The 20,193-nt window shown below is 43.1% G+C and overlaps 1 protein-coding gene across 4 annotated transcripts in view; it reads left to right on the top strand.

Annotated features, from left to right (window-relative positions):
- Nucleotides 1-20,193, top strand: part of eefsec (eukaryotic elongation factor, selenocysteine-tRNA-specific) — a 454,525-nt gene that overhangs the window by 364,150 nt on the left and 70,182 nt on the right. The window lies entirely within an intron of this gene.

The raw sequence follows: 20,193 nt of genomic DNA, 5'->3' as shown, positions 1-20,193 counted from the left end.
GTTGAGTGAATTTATCCCCTTTGGTTCAAGGGCTTGATGGCTGAGTGGTTATAACTGTTCCTGAACCTGTTGGTGTGAGTCCTGAGGCTCCTGTACCATCTTCCTGATGGTAGCAGTGAGAAGAGAGCATGGCCTAGATGGTGGGGGTCCTTGATGATGGATGCTGACAAGGTGAAAGGGCCAGAAAATGTAACTGCAGTTATAAAATGAAACAGAAAAACATCTTGAAAAGACGCAGCCTTTGAGTCAGTGAATACTCACCTGTGAGTTCTGCCAGAAGAAGAATCAGCATTGGACCCTGACCTGGGAATATATTGCCATCCTTTCATTATTCACTTAGTCAGCTCCATCATGGGCACTAGCCTCCCCAGCAATAAGGACATGTTTAAAAAGAGATGCCTGAAAAAAAGACCTCCGTCACCCAGGACATGCCCTCAGGGATTGTTATCGTCAGGGAAGGCACACAATCAGGGTTTCAGCAACAGCTTCTTCTCCTCTGCCATCAGATTTCTGAATGGATTATGAACCTACAAACATTACATCACTTTATTTTTCTCTTCTTTTGTTCTCATTTTGCACGACTTACTTAATTCAAATGTTTTATATATGTACTTCTTACTGCAATGATAGTGTTTTTATTATTATGTATTTCAATGTACTGCTGCTGCAAAACAACAAATTTTACGGCCTATGCCGGTGGTATTAAACCTGATTCTGATTACTTAAATAAAAGTGAAAATTCCAAAATAAGAGTAAATAATGGGCTGGTGGTCAGCACAGACTTGATGGGCTGAAGGGCCATTTTTATTGCTGTAACTCACTGTAACAATGACTCGGTTACTAGGGTAAAATTCTTGGAATACCCAGGCTTACCACACCACACACAAAATGCTGGTGGAACACAGCAGGCCAGGCAGCATCTATAAGGAGAAGCACTGTCAACGTTTCGGGCCGAGACCCTTCGTCAGGACTAACCGAAAGGAAAGATAGTAAGAGATTTGAAAGTAGTGAGGGGAGGGGGAAATGCGAAATGATAGGAGAAGACCGGAGGGGGTGGGATAAAGCTAGTTGCTTGCCTGTTCTCCATCTCCCTCTGGTGCTTCCCCCCACTCCTTTCTTTCTCCTGAGGCCTCCAGTCCCATGATCCTTTCCCTTCTCCAGCTCGGTATCACTTTCACCAATCACCTTTCCAGCTCTTAGCTTCATCCCACCCCCTCCAGTCTTCTCCTATCATTTCGCATTTCTCCCTCCCCCCCACTACTTTCAAATTTCTTACTATCTTTCCTTTTAGTTAGTCCTGACAAAGGGTCTCGGTCTGAAACGTCAACAGTGCTTCTCCTTATAGATGCTGCCTGGCCTACTGTGTTCCACCAGCATTTTGTGTGTGTTGGTTGAATTTCCAGCATCTGCAGATTTCCTCGTGTTTGCTCTTACCACACCGACTGTAATGGGTCATTACAGTGGTTCACAACCTCTTCAGGGTATATTATCACTGACTTAAAGTATATGATGTGCAATTTGTTGTTTTGCAGTAGCAGTATAGTGCAAAGACCTGAAAGTACTATGAATTACAAAAATAAGTAAATAATGTGAAAGGATAGGATGAGTGAGGAAGTGTTCATGGGTTCAGGCACCATTCAGAAATCTGATGACGGAGGGGAAAAAGCTGTCCGTGAAACGCTGAGAGTGTGTCGTCAGGCTCATCCTGATGAGGGCATGTCCAGATGGTGAGATTCCTTAACGAAGGATGCTGCCTTGTTAAGGCACCACCTCTTGAAGATATCCTCAATAATGATGAGGGTTGTGCCCTTGTTGGAGCTGGCTGAGTCTACAAACCTCTGCAGCCTCTTTCAATCCCGTGCAGTGGACCCTCCATACCAGGCTGCAATGCAACCAATCAGAATGCCCTCCAACCTACAGCTGTAGAAGTTTGCAGGAGTCTTTGGTGGCATATCGAATCTCGTTAAACTCCTAACAAAGTGAAGCCACTGGCACAACTTCTTCATGACTTTATCAATGTGATGGGCCCAGGATGGATCTTCCAAATGTTGATGCCCAGGAGATTGAAGCTGCTGGTCCTTTTCAACACTGAGCCCTCAATAATGACTGGTGTGTGTTATTAATCTGTAATATCACCACCCTGCTGTAACCAGTTACAATATTTTAACTAAACAACAATTTAGTTAACCTAGTGGATGAGCAAGATTAAATCACTATCAATTCACTATTACTATCTGTTTTGGGACCTCTTCACAACGTTATATGTCAATGACTTGGATGGTGGAATTGATGGCTTTGTGACCAAGTTTGCAGATAATATGAAGACAGGTGGAAGGGCAGGTAGTCTGGAGGAAGTAAAGAAGCTACAGAAGGACTTAGATAGTTTAGGATAAGGGGCAAAGAACTGGCAGATGGAATACAGTATTAAGAAGTGTATCACCATACACTTTGTATGAAGAAATGAAAGAGTTGATTATTTTCAAAATAGAAAGAAAAAATTCAAAACTCTGAGATGCAAAGGGACTTGAGAGTCTTTGTGCAGGATTCCCTAAAAGGTTAATTTGCAGGCTGAATCTGTGGTGAGGAAGGTAAATGCAATGTTAGCATTCGTTTCAAGTGGACTAGAAACCAAAAGCAAGGATGTAACGTTGAGGCTTTATAAGGCACTGGTGAGGCCTCACGAAGTATTGTGAGCAGTTTTGGGCCTCTTGTCTAAAAAAGTATGTGCTGACTTTGGAGAGGGTTCAAAGAATGATTAAGAAAATGATCCCAGGATTGAAAGGCTTGTCATATGAAGAGCGTTTGATGGCTCGAAGCCCGTATTCACTAGAATTCAGAAGAATGAAGAGTGACCTCATTGAAACCTGTCGCATATTGTAAGGCCTTGATAGAGTTGATGTGGAGAGAATTCTTCCTATGGTGGGGAAGTCTAAACCAGAGGACACAGCCTAGAATACAGGTGTGTTCTTTTAGAACAGAGATGAGGAGAAATTTCTTAAGCCAGAGATTGGTGAATCTATGGCATTCTTTGCCACAGGCAGCTGAGGAGCCAAGTCATTGAGTATATTTAAAGCAGAGGATAATAGATTCTTGATTAGTCAGGGTGTTAGGGATATGATGGAAGATAGAAGATTGGGACTGAGAGGGAAAATGGATCAGCCATGATGAAATGGTGGAGCAGACTTGATGGGCCAAATGGCCTAATTCTGCTCCTATATCTTATGATCTTAAGTCTTACACACTAAGTGCTCAGCAGTCAGTTTAGAAAGTTCCAGCTAACCATCCAATATCCACCACCCAATGTGGGAGAAGAAGGGCCAAATAGACTCCATGGTAGTGTAGCGGTTAGTGCGATGCTATTATCGATTGGGGTGTTGGATATCTGAGTTCAATTCCCGCACAGTCTGTAAGGGGTTTGTATGCTCTCTCCTTGACCGTGTGGGTTTGCTGTGGGTGCACCAGTTTCTTCCCACGTCCCAAAGGTGCACAGCTGAGTTGCTCATTGAAAATTGTCCTGTGATCAGACTAGTCTTAAGTATGTGTATCTCTACATAAATAAACTTTTCACCACGTGACACATCAGAAATTATGAATATGGGTTTGATTTCAACATTTAAGAGAAATTTGGATAAATACATGGATGAGAGGGGTATGGAGGGCTGTGGTCTGTGTGCAGGTCTCCAACACACATCTATAGAAATATGCAAGAGACTTTGGTGACATACCATCATCATCATCATTATGTGCCAAGTTGTATGATGTGGACGATAATGGTCCGTGAGCAGCTGGTGCATGTGCCAAGGCCAAACATGGTCTATGACCATGATTGTCCTTGGCAAATTTTTTTACAGAAGTGATTTCCCATTGCCTTCTTCTGGGCAGTGTCTTTACAAGGCAGGTGACCCCAGCCATTATCAATAGCCGAGGAGTCAGACATCAGGAAGAGCCGTGGTAGTAGGGGACTCCATGGTAAGAGGTACGGAAAGGGGTTTCTGCAGCAACAGGCGAGATTTAAGGATAGTGCTAGGATCCAGGACATCACAGACCAATTGCAGGGAATTCTCAAGGGTGAAGGTGAACAGCCGGAAGTGGTAGTGCATGTCGGCACAAATGACATTGGGAAGAAGAGGAAGGACATTCTGCAGCAGAACTTCAGAGAACTCGGAAGAAGGCAGAAAAGCAGGACTTCCAGGGTGGTTATCTCTGGTTTGCTTCCAGTTCCTCGTGCTGGAGAGGGTCAGGAACAGGGAGATAATGGATCTGAATGTGTGGCTGAGGAACTGGTGCAGGAAGCAGGGATGTACATTCTTGGGCCACTGGGATCTGTTTTGGGGTAGGGATGAATTGTACAAAAGGGACGGGTTGCACCTTAATAGGCGGGGGACCAGCATTCTGGCAGACAGGTTTGCCACTGCAACACGGATGTGTTTAAACTAAGTAGTGGGGGGGAGGGGGAGGGGATGAACTGGAAATATAAGGATGGAGTTAAAGGGAAAGTGAAAATAAGAAAAGTTAAAAAGGACAACAGAATCAATGAAGTAGAAAGCTCAAGAAGAGATCATACAGTATGGCCAAGTGAAATAGGAATTGATATGAAAGGAGAAGGGAGTAACGAATTAAAAGTATTATATATGAATGCATGAAGTATAATGAATAAAGTAGATGAGCTTGAGGCTCAGTTGGAAATTAGCAAGTACGTTGTTGTGGGAATAACTGAGACATGGCTTCAAGCGGACAAGGCCTGGGGAATGAATATTCAAGGATATACATCTTATTGAAAGGACAGACTGACTGACAGAGGGGGTGGGGTGGCTCTGTTGGTGAGGAATGATATTCAGTCCCTTGCGAGGGGGGACATAGAATCAGGGGATGTAGAGTCAGTATGGATAGAACTGAGAAATTCTAAGGGTAGAAAGACCCTAATGGGAGTTATCTACAGGCCCCCAAACAGCAGTCTGGATGTAGGGTGAAGTTGAATGAAGAGTTAAAATTGGCATGTTGCAAAGGGATTTCAATATGCAGGTAGACTGGGAGTATCAGAATGGTACTGGACCCCAAGAAAGGGAGTTTATGGAGTGCCTCTGAGATGGATTCTTAGAACAGCTTACCAGGGAGAAGGCAATTCTAGATTTAGTGTTGTGCAATGAACCGGATTTGATCAGGGACCTCGAGGTAAAGGAACCATTAGGAGGTAGTGACCATAATATGATATGTTTTAACCTACAATTTGAGAAGGAGAAAGGAAAATCGGATGTGTCAGTATTACAGTTGAACAAAGGGAACTATGGAGCTATGAGAGAGGAGCTGGTCAAAGTTCAATGGAACAATACCCTAGCAGGGAAGACAGTGGAACAACACAGGCAGGTATTTCTGGAAATAATGCAGAAGGTGCAGTATCGGTTCATTCCAAAGAGGAAGAAAGATCCTAAGGGGAGTAAGGGGCGGCCATGGCTGACAAGGGAAGTAAAGGGCAGTATAAAAATAAAAGAGAAGAAGTATAACATAGCAAAAATGAGCAGGAAACCGGAGGACTGGGAAGCTTTTAAAGAGCAACAGAAGATAACAAAAAAGGCAATACGCCAAGAAAAAATGAGGTACGAAGGTAAACTAGCCAAGAATATAAAGGAGGATAGTAAAAGCTTCTTTAGGTATGTGAATAGCAAAAAAATAGTTAAGACCAAAATTGGGCCATTGAAGACAGAAATGGGTGAATTTATTATGGGGGACAAAGAAATGGCAGACGAGTTGAACAGGTACTTTGGATCTGTCTTCACTAGGAAGACACAAACAATCTCCCAGATGTAATAGTGGCCAAAGGAACTAGGGTAAAGGATGAACTGAAAGAAATTTATATTAGGCAAGAAACGGTGTTGGATAGACTGTTGAGTCTGAAGGCTGATAAGTCCCTGGGACCCGATGGTCTGCATCCCAGGGTACTTAAAGAGGTGGCTCTAGAAATCATGGACGCATTGGTAATCATTTTCCAATGTTCTATAGATTCAGGAACAGTTCCTGCTGATTGGAGGGTGGCTAATGTTGTCCCACTTTTCAAGAAAGGAGGGAGAGAGAAAACAGGGAATTATAGACCGGTTAGCCTGACGTCAGTGGTGGAAAGATGCTGGAGTCAATTATAAAAGAGGAAATTATGACACATTTGGATAGCAGTAGAAGGATCAGTCTGAGTCAGCATGGATTTATGAAGGGAAAATCATGCTTGACTAATCTTCTGGAGTTTTTTGAGGATGTAACTATGAAAATGGACAAGGGAGAGCCAGTGGATGTAGTGTACCTGGACTTCCAGAAAGCTTTTGATAAAGTCCCACATAGGAGATTAGTGGGCAAAATTAGGGTACATGGTATTGGGGGCAGAGTATTGACATGGATTGAAAATTGGCTGGCTGACAGGAAACAAAGAGTAGCTATTAACAGGTCCCTTTCGGAATGGCAGGCTGTGACCAGTGGGGTACCGCAAGGTTCTGTGCTGGGACAGCAGCTGTTTACAATATACATTAATGATTTAGATGAAGGGATTAAAAGTAACATTAGCAAATTTGCTGATGACACAAAACTGGGTGGCAGTGTGAAATGTCAGGAGGATGTTATGAGAACGCAGGGTGACTTGGACAGGTTGGGTGAGTGGGCAGATATATGGCAGATGCAGTTTAATGTGGATAAATGTGAGGTTATCCACTTTGGTGGCAAGAACAGGAAGGCAGATTACTATCTAAATGGAGTCAAGTTAGGAAAAGGGGAAGTACAACGAGATCTAGCTGTTCTTGTACATTAGTCAATGAAAGCAAGCATGCAGGTACAGCAGGCAGCGAAGAAAGCTAATGGCATGCTGGCCTTTATAACAAGAGGAATTGAGTATAGGAGTAAAGAGGTCCTTCTGCAGCTGTACAGGGCCCTGGTGAGAACCCACCTGGAGTATTGTGTGCAGTTTTGGTCTCCAAATTTGAGAAAGGACATTCTTGCTATTGAGGGAGTGCAGCGTAGGTTCACAAGGTTAATTCCTGGAATGGCGGGACTGTCATATGTTGAAAGATTGGAGCGACTGGGCTTGTATACATTGGAATTTAGAAGGATGAGAGGGGATCTGATTGAAACATATAAGATTATTAAGGGATTGGACACACTGGAGGCAGGAAGCATGTTCCCGCTGATGGGTGAGTCCAGAACTAGAGGCCACAGTTTAAGAATAAGGGGTAGGCCATTTAGAACAGAGATGTAGAAAAACTTTTTCACCCAGAGAGTGGTGGATATGTGGAATGCTCTGCCCCAGAATGCAGTGGAGGCCAAGTCTCTGGATGCATTCAAGAGAGAGTTAGATAGCGCTCTTGAATATAGCGGGGTCAAGGTATATGGGGAGAGGGCAGGGACGGGGTACTGATTGTGTATGATCAGCCATGATCACAGTGAATGGCAGTGCTGGCTAGAAGGGCCGAATGGCCTACTCCTGCACCTACTGTCTATCGTCTAATACTCTTCAGAAAGTGTCTGCCATGCATCAGTGGTTGCAAAACCAGGACTTGTGATATGCACCAGCTGCTCCCATGGGTTCACGTGATCCTGATTGTGGGGTGGGGGGGTGCACAACTTAGTAGGTGCTCTAGCTTGCGCAAGAGGGACCTGCAGGCTAGCAAAGGAAAGAGAACCTTACATCTCCTTTGGTAGATATGTATCTCCAACCTGCCACCCATGGTGACATACCAGGTATTGTAAAACTCCTAACAAAGTGAAACCACTAGTGTGCCTTCTTCATGCTCACATCAGTGTGTTGGGCCCTGGATGGATAACAGTTCAGCACTGAACGGTTGGGCCAAAGGGCTTGTTTCTATGTTCTGTCAGGTGTTTCTCTGAGCTGATCTCCAGCTGAAACCAGAGAGAATTGTTAGCACCAAAATGTACATTTTAGAAGCCGAGCCTTTTATTCCATTGTGTCTCAGTTTGCATTACCGACCTCTTTTGTGTAAAATTAAGAGGGGATGTGTCACCTTGGTTACATTTCCTGTGCGGGGCTCAATCAAAGTGCAAATCCAGCTCCGTCATAAAAAATGTTAATCTGTGAAACCCATACCCTGTAAGTTATCTCTTGTTATCCCCATCCGCTCCACCCCAACGTTGGAGCACAGCTGTCACCAACACAGAACTGGGTTGAATGAAGACAACAATTCAACATTGTCCCTTTGTTCTGCCATTCGCAACACGACGATAATCATGCCCCATTTATCCTGCAGCGTGTAGCATATTGAAGCTCGCTGCATCCGTCCAGAAGTACACCCAGTGGCCACTTTATTAGGCACACGAGTAGAACCCAGTGTAGACGTCTGCTGCTGTAGCACGTCCACTTTGAGCTTCAGCATGTTGTGCGTTCAGAGAAGCTCTGCTGCACACCACTGTTGTGACATATGGGTATTTGAGCAATTCAGGAACAGCTTCTGCCCCTCTGCCATCCGATTCCTAAATGGACATTGAACACCACCTTACTTTTTTAATATATATTATTTCTGTTTTTGTACAATTTTTAGTCCATTCAATATACATATACTGTAATTGATTTACTTACTTTTTTTATTTTCTTTATTATGTATTGCATTGAACTGCTGCTGCTAAGTTAATGAATTTCATAACACATGCCGGTGATAATAAACCTGGTTCTGATTCTGATTCCTTCTAATTACTTTCCTCTTCTGGTAAGATGGCAGCACACATGGTCACCATGGCCACTCCAGGTCCAACCAAAGGTGCCTTTGTTTGTGGTTTACCTCATTTTTCACTATCGCAAGACACTGCTGGTTATTACGAACATCAAGCACTGCAGGTCTACCCCCCTGGAGAGTTTCTCGATAGCGGAGGAACTGGACATGGTGCGGATCATGTTACCACATGCTACAGGATGGTGGCAGAGACAGTGTGCAGTCCAGAGACTCTTAGATAGGTACATAGAAAAATGGAGGCTGTGTGGGAAGGAAGGGTTAGATTGATCTTGGAGTAGATTAAAAGGTTGGCATAACATTGTGGGCCAAAGGGCCTGTACTGTTCTATGTTCTATATTCAAATCTAATGAGATTAAGAGATGGCACCAGGGGGAAGAGCTCTGAATCAGAGGGAGGTCAGGTTTGGTTGCTGACTCCAGCTGGTCAGTGCACGTTGTCTCCTGTTGGGTTGAACTCTGATTGCTTTGTTATCCCAGTGTTGAGTGTCTGGATAATACATTGCCTTTGCCTTAGTGATGCTGACTACATAGCTGATATCATCATCAAGCACATACAGCTGCACAGAGGTTCAAAGTAAATTTATTATCAAAGTACAGATATATCACCATGTACAATCCTGAAATTCACTGTCTTGTGGGCAAACTCAGTAAATACAAAGAAACATAATAGACTCAATGAAAGACCGCACAAAAGATGGATGAACAGCCAATGTGCAAAAGACAGCAAACTGTGCAAATACACAAAAAATATATATCAAGAACATGAGATGAAGAGACCTTGAAATTGGGTCTATAGATTGCGGGAACGGTTCAGTGTTGGGGTGAGTCAAGGATGACCTGCTGGTGTAGTGGTTTGCACCACGCCTAACAGCCCAACAACATTTTTCAGCACAGATGACTCAGGTTCAGTTCCCATTGCTGTCTGTAGGGAGTTTGTACATTCTTCCTGTGACCTCATGGGTTTCTTCCAGGTGCTCTGGTTTCCTCCCAAGGTCCAGAGTCCTACTGGTTAATAGGTTAATCAGTCATTGTAACTGTCCGGTGATTTGGCTAGGGTTAAATCGGGGATTGCTGGGCGGCGTGGCTCGAAGGGCCTGTTCCATGCTCTGTCTCAATCAATCAGTCAATGGTGAGTGAAGTTATCTGCTCTGGTTCAAAAGCCTGATGGTTGAGGGGTAGTGTATGTCCGTCCGAAGGCTCCTGTACCTTCTTTCTGATGGCAGCAGCGAGAAGAGAGCATGGCCAGGATGGCGGGATCACTGACTGATGGATCCTGCTTTCCTGCAATAGTGCTCCTTGTCTGTGTGCTCAGGGGCGTTGAAGGCTTTGCCCGTGATGAACTAGGCTGTACACAGTACTTCAAAATGGTACTTCCATACCATCCTGCCTCCCTTCTGAAAGATGTTCTCACATCAATAGTAATAAACGCCACCAAATAAATTGGTTTTCTAAATTCTGATGCAGGCATGATAGGTAATTAAAGCAATTAGGTTGCATAGAACAGTACAGCATGGGAACAGGTCCTGCGGGCTGCAACATCTCTGCTGTACTCAATGCCAACTCAAACTAAATCTCATCAATATCTCTTCATTCCCTGTGTATTTGTGCACTTACCTGACAGTCTCTTAAACCCTGCTATCAGATATGCTTCTACCACCACCCCTTCCAGCCTGTACCAGGAACCCGCCACTTTCTGTGTAAGTAAGCCTTTAAACACAGCTCCTTTAAACTAGTTCCCCCTCAGTTTGAGTGCACGGCCTCTAGTATTCAACCGTGGGAAATATACCTCTCGTAATTTTATGGACTTGTATCAGCTCCTCCCTCAGCTTTCAGCATTCCAGAAAAAACAACGCAAGTTTGTGCAACCTCTCCTTGGAGCTCATACACTTCAATCCAGGCAGAATTCTGTTGAACCTTCTCTGCACCCTTTCTATAGCCTCCACATCCTTCCTTCAGCAAGGCGACTGCAGTTGTACACAATGCTCCAAGTGCAGCCTAAACCAAACTTTATACAGTTGCAATATCATGTCCTTACTCTTATACTCAAAGTTCAACCACAGTAGTTCAGTTCTGGCTGCCTCATTGTAGGTTGAAGAAGTTCTAGACAGGGTGTGGAGGAGATTTGCTAGGATGTTGCCTGGATTAGAGAACGTATCTTATGAGGATAGGTTAAGCGAGCTAGGGCTTTTCTCTTTGGAGCGAAGGAGGATGAGAAGTGTATATGTGATAAGAGGCTTAGGTGGAGACGACAGCCAGTGTCTTTTCCCCAGGACAGAAATGTTTAAATACGAAGGGGCATAATTTTAAGGTGTTTGGAGGAAATTAAAGGCAGTCGTCAGAAGTAGTTAATTTACACAGAGAGCAGTAGATGTGGGGAACTTGCTGCCAGTTGTGGGAAATGCATTCGGGACATTTAAAGAGATTTTTAGATAGGCACATGGATGATAGAAAAATTGGGAGCTGTGCGGGAGGGAAGGGTTAGATTGATCTTGGCATAGGTTAAAGGGTTGGCACAACATCATGGGCCAAAGAGCTTGTACTGTGCTGTACTGCTTTACGTTCTGTGCAATACCCAGATGACCTATTTCAATTAAAATTCATTACCTTTCCAGCATACTTTCTAGTGAAAGTGATACGGAAGGACTTTGGGGCAATGTGAAATGAAACCAACATGACAAAGTTGCACATAATTCAATGAACAGGCGAAACACATACTCCCTGTCCCAAATGGCATTTGATCCCCATTAACGATCAATTAGACGGGTATTTTCTTTGGTCTTTCAGATAATCCTCTTAATCCCTCTTTTATTTCCTATTCATTTTCTGTTCCTTTTGAATGTGGTAACTTTGCCAGTGTTTTCTGATTTGTTGCAAAGCATGGGTGTATAGAGGGTGATGCTGAGGTAATGTTGTAGTATCAATACTAACAAGCAGTGTTCTTTCACATGACATAGATCGCTGACATTTATTCCCCACCATTTTTCTCCCACAATCTCTCCCGTGGTGTCACTCTTCCTCCCTATAATGCTGGCATTCTGTCCTTCAAATTATCACACACCACAACAACTCCCCCATGGATACCTGGCCCATCTGGATTCCAAGGAGATCAAACATCACTAAGCACAAGACATGAGAGCAGAATTAGGCCATTCGGCCCATCAAATTTTCTCTGCCATTCCACCATCGCTGATTTATTATCCCTCTCAACCCCATTCTTCTGCCTTCCCCCCATAATATTTGAAGTCCTTATCAACCAAGAAACTATCAACCTCCACTGTAAATATACCCAATGACTTGGCCTCCAAGCCATCTGCGGCAATGAATTCCACGGATTCACTACCCTCTGGCTTAAGAAATCCCTCTGTATCTCTGTTCTAAAGATTTGTCTTTCCATTCTGAGGCTACACCCTCTGGTCCTAGCCCCCCTCACCCTCACTATAGGCAACATCCTCTCCAAGTCCACTCTATCTAGGCCTTTCAATATCTGGTGGTTTCTGAATTAAAATCAGGTATAATATCATTGGTATATGTTGTGAACCTTGTTGTTTTGCAGCAAATGTACATTGCGAAACATAATAAAAGACTTAATTATATATACATATAAGTAATAATATAAAATATTTCTAATATAAATCAATATAAAAGAAATCAAATGAAATAAGTAGTGCAAAAAGAGATCAAAAATTACTGAGGTGGTGACATGGGTTCATTGTCCATTCAGAAGTCTGATGGCGGAAGTTGATCATTTCCTGATTGGTCAGGGCATCAAAATATATGGCAAGAAGGCAGGTGTATGGTGTTCAAGAATCAGCCATGAAGGAATGGTGGAGCAGATTCGATGGGCTGAATGGCCTAATTCTGCTCCTATGTCTTATGGTCTAGTGGCGGAGGAGAAGAAGCTGTTCTTTAAGTGTAGAGTGTGTGTCTTCAGGCGCCGGTACCTCCTCCCTGATGGTAGCAATGAGAAGAGGGCATGCCCTGGGTGATGGGCATCCTTAATGATGAATGTCACCTTTTTGAATCATCGCCTTTTGAAGGTGTCCTTGATGCTGGGGAAGCAAGTGCCCATGATGGAGCTGCTTGAGGTTACAACTCTCTGCCATTTATAGTGTGATCTCTGGCCATCCAGTAAGAGGAGTGGGGCCTGTAAGAGGCAAAGAAGATGATAAGAAAAAACTCAGGAGAAGGCAATCATTTGTAAAAGGTAATGTTTACCTTAGTGTTTATTTAGGAAGAGGGTACTGAGAAAATATCATTAGGAATGGGAATGGTGAATGCACTTGCAATGAACAGCTTTTTAAAGTACTGTAACTGGGTTACATGCACTCCCAACGCTCCAGAAGCCAAAGAAGTTTGGAACGTGTTCATCAAAGTCTATAACTACACCTTCCAAAAATTTGGGATGCTCTGTAGTTGAGTTGAGTTGAATTAAATTGAATTGAATTGAATTGAGCAACACACACAAAATGCAGGATTATCAGGCAACTTCTATAAAGAGGAATAAACAGTCAACATTTAGAAACATAGAAACACAGCACAATCCAGGCCTTTCAGCCCACAAAGCTGTGTCGAATATGTCCTTACTTTAGAATTACCTAGGCTTACCAATAGCCCTCTATTTTCCTAAGCTCCATGTAGCCATCCAGGAGTCTCTTAAAAGACCCTATCATTTCCGCCTTCACCACCGCTGCCGACAGCCCATTCCATGCACTCACCACTCTCTGCATAAAAAACTTACCCCTGACATCTCCTCTGTACCTACTTCCAAGCACCTTAAAAATATGCCCTCTCGTGCTAGCCATTTCAGCCCTGGGAAAAAGCCTCTGACTATCCACATGATCAGCACCAAACACAATTTCAGCCTGAGAACTTCATCAGGCCTCAGAATTGGATTGAGCTGATTTATCATTGTCACATTTACCCAGCGGCAACGAAAATCTTTGCATGCCAACTGTAATTTCATCACATAAGTACATTGAGTTTTTTTTAAAGCTCATCACCCCTACTGGGGCATAAGCCCTCAACAGCAGCTCATTAGGGTCCTCTGTCCTGGGCCCCTCTTTGAAGATCCTTCCCCTCCCAGGGATAAGGTCTTTGGAGTTTTTGGTGGCTCTGTTGTTTATAGGATGGATTTGCCAGCCCCATGTCCAACCCTTCTGCTTTCACAGTCGGGCTTGGGTGTGTAGTTTTAAGTACAGGGGATTGTCAGAGGTGAGCTCTTTACACGGTAAGTGGTGGGTTGCATGGAACATCCTGCCAGGAGTGGTGGTTAGGGACATTTAAGAGACTCTTAGGCTCATGGATGAAAGAATAGTGGAGGGTTATGTAGAAGGGAAGGGCTAGATTGATTTTAGAGTAGGTTAAAAGGTCGCCACAATATCGTGGGGACAAAGGGCCTGTACAGGGCTGTAATGTTTTATGTTCTATGGAGAAGAAAGCAGCACCAGACACCATTTTTCCCTCTGAGAGCTAGAAATGTTGCCAACAAGATGGAGGAGGACGGGAAGTGGAATTACAGTAATTTCAGTGACATGTAACCTTGGCAGGAGATGAGACGAGGATGAAGGTGAGCAGAAATTAAATCTCCTTGACAGTAATGTTCTCCGTCCCATTCAGATAATTCTAACCGAGATAAATCCAACTTGGGATAATTCAGGCCGGCTGTGGCTCAGAGCTAATACTGTTTCTCTATTGACTCCCACAATAGTTAAATGGGTTTTGTCCATTCAGGGTTACTTATGTTTTATGACACTGTTAAGGACAATATATGAAACTGCATTGAATTTTTATTGGTATCTGGCACTTATTGAAGGTGCATGCACTTCCAAACAGAGGAAGTAGCGCAGTCTTTTAATTTGTAAGTTGATAGTCAATAAAATATTGATAGGAAAATATAACAAAATGCTTGCCTCCCACCCTATGGAGTGACAATTCCTGTAGAGGTCTGAGGAGATGAGCTGTGGAGCTGAAATAAAGGACTTTCAGGATCTCCTACTTGTTTCTCAGAGTCAAAAGATGAAGTTACAGTAAAGTCAAAGTCAGATTTATTAACAGAGTACACACATGGCATCACATTCAACCCTGAAATTCCTTTTCTGCAGGCATACTTAGCAGTTAGTGTAAACAGGGTCAATGCACAACAAACTGTGTAAATGCAAATAAAAATAAATAGCAAATTATTAAGAGCATAAATAACAAGATAAAAGAGTCCTTAAATGAGTATAGTTGTACTCTTTTGTTCAAGAGCCTGATGGCTGAGGGGTAGTAACTCTCCATGAACCTGGAGTCCTGAGGCTCTTGTACCTTCTACCTGATGGCAGCAGCAAGAAAAGGGCATGGAAGAGCATTCTACTTCACCCAGGTGGAATTTGTGGTCTCCTTATCACAGACAGAGTGAGCAAGCTCTAACCCAGCTGAGATCACACCCCTGCAAAGCTGCATTTTAAGACCCTAAGACCTTAAGACACAAAAGCAGAATCAGACCATTTGGCCCATCGAGTCTGCTCTGCCATTCCATCATGGCTGATTTATTTTTCCTCTGAACCCCGTTCTCCTGCCTTCTCCCATAGCCTTTGACACCCCTACTGCCTGTTAGGAGACAAATCTCAAGGTTGTATAATGTATACATACTCTGATAATAAATATATTTTAAATTTTGAACTTTGTAATCAAGAACCTCTCAATCTCCAGTTTAAATGAAATCATCTCAGTCCCAAAGGTGGCAAATACACCGTATTACTTCCTCACCACCACGTAAAACTGTGAAGCCTTTTTCGAGGAACTATAGACTTGTATCAGTAAGTCTCTCTGTTCCTCTAAACATTTTCTTGGACCATGCCATTCACTATGTTTGTCCTGCCCTGGGTTAAATTCCAAAGATGTATCACTTCACAATTGTGTGAGTTTTATTCCTTGTACTTGTACTTGTTTAGAATACACCTGTGGATTGTATATTGCCTGGTCATTCACCTTTAAAATAACTCTTGCACCCAAAGCAATCGAAAATCTGATGAGTAAGAGCTGTAGACACCAACAGCAGAAATTCTACTTCCAAAGACAAATGAGTTAGAACTTCAATTATACAATCCCTGGTTGGACCACACTTGGAGTTCTGTGTTCAGTTCTGGTTGCCTTGTTAAAGGAAGGATGTGGAGCTTTACAGAATGCAGAGGAGATTTACCAGGATGCTGCCTGGATCGCAGAGCATGTCTTATGAAGATGTGAGGGTAGGTTAAGCGAGCTAGGGCTTTTCTCTTTGGAGAGAAGGAGAATGAGAGGTGACTTGATAGAGGTGTACAGGATGATAAGAGGCATAAATCGAGTGGACAGTCAGCGACTATTTCCAAGGGCGGAAGCGGCTAATACCGGGGGGGGGGGGGGGGGGGGAGGTTGGGAGAGGATGTGCATAATTTTTAGGTGATTGGAGGAACGTATAAGGAGGATGTCAGAGGTAGGTTTTTTACACAGAGAGTGGTGAGTGTGTAGAATGCCCTGCCAGGGGTGATGGTAGAGGCAGATGCTTTGAAGAGAATTTTAAGATGCATTTGGAGGCAGAGACATTTAAAAGACTCTGAGGTAGGCACATGGATGATAGGAAAATGGAGGGCTATGCATAAAGGAAGGGTAACATTGATCTTAGAGTAGGTTATAAAGTTGGCACAACATCGTGGGCTGGAAGTCCTGTACTGTGCTGTACTGTTTGCTGATTTATGTTTTTATACAAGAAGCACTTCTAACAGGAGTTCCCTGGAGTTTTGAGTTAATGTGATTTTCCTGAATAATCCCACAAAAATTGGATTTGTGGATGCAATTATATCAAATCTTTTCAAATTGGAAACCATACAAAGAGAAGCTTGCAAATTATCCTGAACTCAAGGGACAACTGTCTGTTTTGCAAATAATGGTCACAACATCATCAATAAAAGTTTCCTCTAAATGGTTTCCTGAGCAATTTTAATTTGTTGTCCTTCAACTGTGCACAACTTAATCATCTCAGAATTAGACGTTTTAGTATGTGTAACTATGCCTCGTTCATAACAAGTGCCAATCAATTTTAATGGGCAAACAAAATTCAATTAAAACCATGCAGGTTACTGGTCTTCTCAATTACAGGACTACCCAAGGAAGATTTGTTCACTCATTATGTGCCGTGTCCATGATGTGAGCAATCATGGTCTGTGATCATGATTCTTTTAGCAAATTTTTTTTACAGAAGTGGTTTCCCATTGCCTTCTTCTGGGCAGTGTCTTTACAAGATGGGTGACCCCATCCATTATCAATATACTTCGGAGATTGTCTGCCTGGCATCAGAGGTAACATAACCAGGACTTGTGAAATGCACCGGCTGCTCATACGACCATCCACCACCTGCTCCCATGGCTTCACGTGACCCTGATCGGGGGGCTAAGCAGGTGCTACACCTCGTCCAAGGGTGACCTGTAGGCTAGCGTAGGGAGGGAGAGCCTTACACCTCCTTTGGTACAGACATATCTCCACCCTGTAACCGGCCTAAGAAATCAAAATTAAATACAGTGGATTCGGTTAATTGTGCCATCAGTTAATAGGAGCAGCTGCTTATTTGACTCTTAACTGTTACAGAACAGAAACTAATCAAGAGAATAGCTGTGATTCCCTTCATTTATTTGGGACTCTATGCTACTTAATTTAGACAAAAAGCTGTTGCCGAACAGTTTCTAACTAGTGTTAATCAAGTGCACGTGTCTGGCTGTTAGACTCTATACTGTGCTTAGAGTAACCAGTTTTTAAATAGTGTCAGGTGTGTGTGTTTGTTTTCGAGAAACTGATAGCTGGTGAGATACAAGCAGTAAGAGAATTCAGAACCGTTTTGCTCACTGTGGTTTCAAGCATTCAGGCTTGGAGATGCCAGAAACGGCCAGGAGTGAAAATGAAACAATTTCAGTCCTTCAGCAAGTTAGGAACTACTAAAAAATTTGAAAGTATTGACAATAATCTTGAATGCTACAATGAAAATGAAGATTAGGAGGATACATTCATTGATAGCATTGTATAAAGGCAGTTCATTATCTGCGCTAGGAGTCTGCACTGATTTTGTTCATTTACAATCAATCAAAAGAGTACAGCAGCGTACATTGGATCTTTTCCTCCATCAATAACTATTAGGAACTGTATATTGTACTGTAGTAGTTAGTGGTAGTGTTCTAATTTGTTCTTTATTTCATTTAAATACATAATTTGTTACTCAATTAGATTAGATGAGATTAGATTAGATTCAACTTTATTGTCATTGTGCCGAGTACAGATACAACACCAATGAAATGCAGTTAGCATCTAACCAGAAATGCAAAGAGTAGTGTTATTTACAAAATAACTGCGAATAAAAAGTAAGTGCTATAGCACACAAATATAAAAGTACTGCAAATAAAAAGTAAGTGCTACAGCACACAAATACAAAAGTACTGAGACAGTACAATGTGGGTGCAGTACTGCTTAGCGCTGTGATGTGAGGTTCAGCAGGGTCACAGCCTCAGGGAAGAAGCTCTTCCTGTGCCTGCTGGTGCGGGAGCAGAGGATCCTGTAGCGCCTCCTGAATGGGAGGAGAGTAAAAAGTCCATGGTTAGGGTGAGATGCATCCCTGATAATGCTTTTCACCCTGCCCAGGCAGCGTTTATGGTAGATGTTCTCAATGGTGGGCAATCGGGTGCCGATAATCCACAGGGCAGTTTTCACCATGTGCTGGAGTGCTTTGCAGTCCAATACAGGACAATTGCCACATCACACTGAGATGCAGTTGGTGAGTATGCTCTCAGTGGTCAGCGGTAAATGGTAGTTTGTCTTTTTTATACTTTTTTAAACTATTTCAATGAAACTGGCTAACTGGGGCAGCTACTTCATTGGGACAAAATATACTGGTCGCAGTGTGTCCCAATTAACAGAAATCTATTGAACTTTAAAATGTCATGAAGACTTGTCTCCATTTTCTACCACAGCCAAAATTACACGACCACACAAAAAAATCAGTAAACAATGAGATTCAGATTTATTTATGAAAAAACATATGGTAAAGTGTGTTGTTTGTGTTAATAACCACCACAACCTAGAGAGTGCTGGGGCAGTCCGCAAGTGTCACCACACATTCCAGTGACAACATAGCAGGCCATAATGTTTGGAAGAACAGTACAGAGCACAACAAGCAACAAAGGGAGTCAGTAAGGAAGTTGAGAAGCAGGACCACAAAGGTAGTCATCTCGGGATTACTGTCTGCGCCGCGTGACAGTGAGTATGGGAATAAAGTGAGGTGGAGGATAAACGCATGGATGAGGGATTGGAGCAGGGGGCAGGAATTCAGATTTCTGGATCATTGGGACCTCTTTTGGGGCAGGTGTGACTTTTACAAAAAGGACGGGTTGTACTTGAATCCCAGGGGGACCAATATCCTGGCGGGGAGGTTTGCTAAGGCTATTGGGGAGAGTTTGAACTAGAATTGCTGGGGGGTGGGAACCAAACTGAAGAAACAGAGGAAGAGGCAGTTGGCTCACAAATAGAGAAAGCTTGGAGACAGTGTGAGAGAGAGGATAGACAGGTGATAGAGAAGGAACACGCTCAGACCGATGGTTTGGGATTTGTCTTATTTTAATGCAAGGAGTATTATGAACAAAACGAATGAGCTTAGAGCGTGGATCAGTACTTGGAGCTATGATGTTGTGGCCATTACAAAGACTTGGATGGCTCAGGGGCAGGAATGGTTACTTCGAGAGCCAGGCTTTAGATGTTTCAGAAAGGACAGGGAGGGAGGCAAAAGAGGTGGGGGCATGGCACTGCTGATCAACGATAATGCCATGGCTGCAGAAAAGGAGGAAGACATGGAGGGATTGTTTATGGAGTCTCTGTGGGTGGAGGTTAGGAACAGGAAGGGGTCAATCTCTACTCGGTTTTTTTTATAGACCACCCAATAGTAACAGGGACATCGAGGAGCAGATAGGGAGATAGATTCTGGAAAGATGTAATAATAACAGGGTTGTCGTGCTGGGAGATTTTAATTTCCCATATATTGATTGGCATATCCCTAGAATGAGGGGTTTAGATGGGGTGGAGTTTGTTAGGTATGTTCAGGAAGGTTTCTTGGCACAATATGTAGATAAGCCTACAAGAGGAGAGGCTGTGCTTGATCTGTATTGGGAAATGAACCTGGTCAGGTGTTAAATCTCTCAGTGGGAGAGCATTTTGGAGATAGTGATCACAATTCTATCTCCTTTACCATAGCATTGGAGAGGGATAGGAACAGACAAGTTAGGAAAGCGTTTAAACGGAGTAAGGGAAAATATGAGGCTATCAGGCAGGAGCTTGGAAGCATAAAGTTGAGAACAGATGTTCTCAGGGAAATGTATGGAAGAAATGTGGCAAATGTTCAGGGGATATTTGTGTGGAGTTCTGCATAGGTACATTCCAATGAGACAGGGAAAGGATGGTAGGGTACAGGAATCGAGGTGTACAAAGGC

The sequence above is a fragment of the Hypanus sabinus genome, chromosome 19, assembly GCF_030144855.1.
Source record: "Hypanus sabinus isolate sHypSab1 chromosome 19, sHypSab1.hap1, whole genome shotgun sequence".
Taxonomy (NCBI): domain Eukaryota; kingdom Metazoa; phylum Chordata; class Chondrichthyes; order Myliobatiformes; family Dasyatidae; genus Hypanus; species Hypanus sabinus.
Note: the sequence above shows the minus strand (reverse complement) of the source record. Positions and strands in the feature narration are given on the sequence as shown.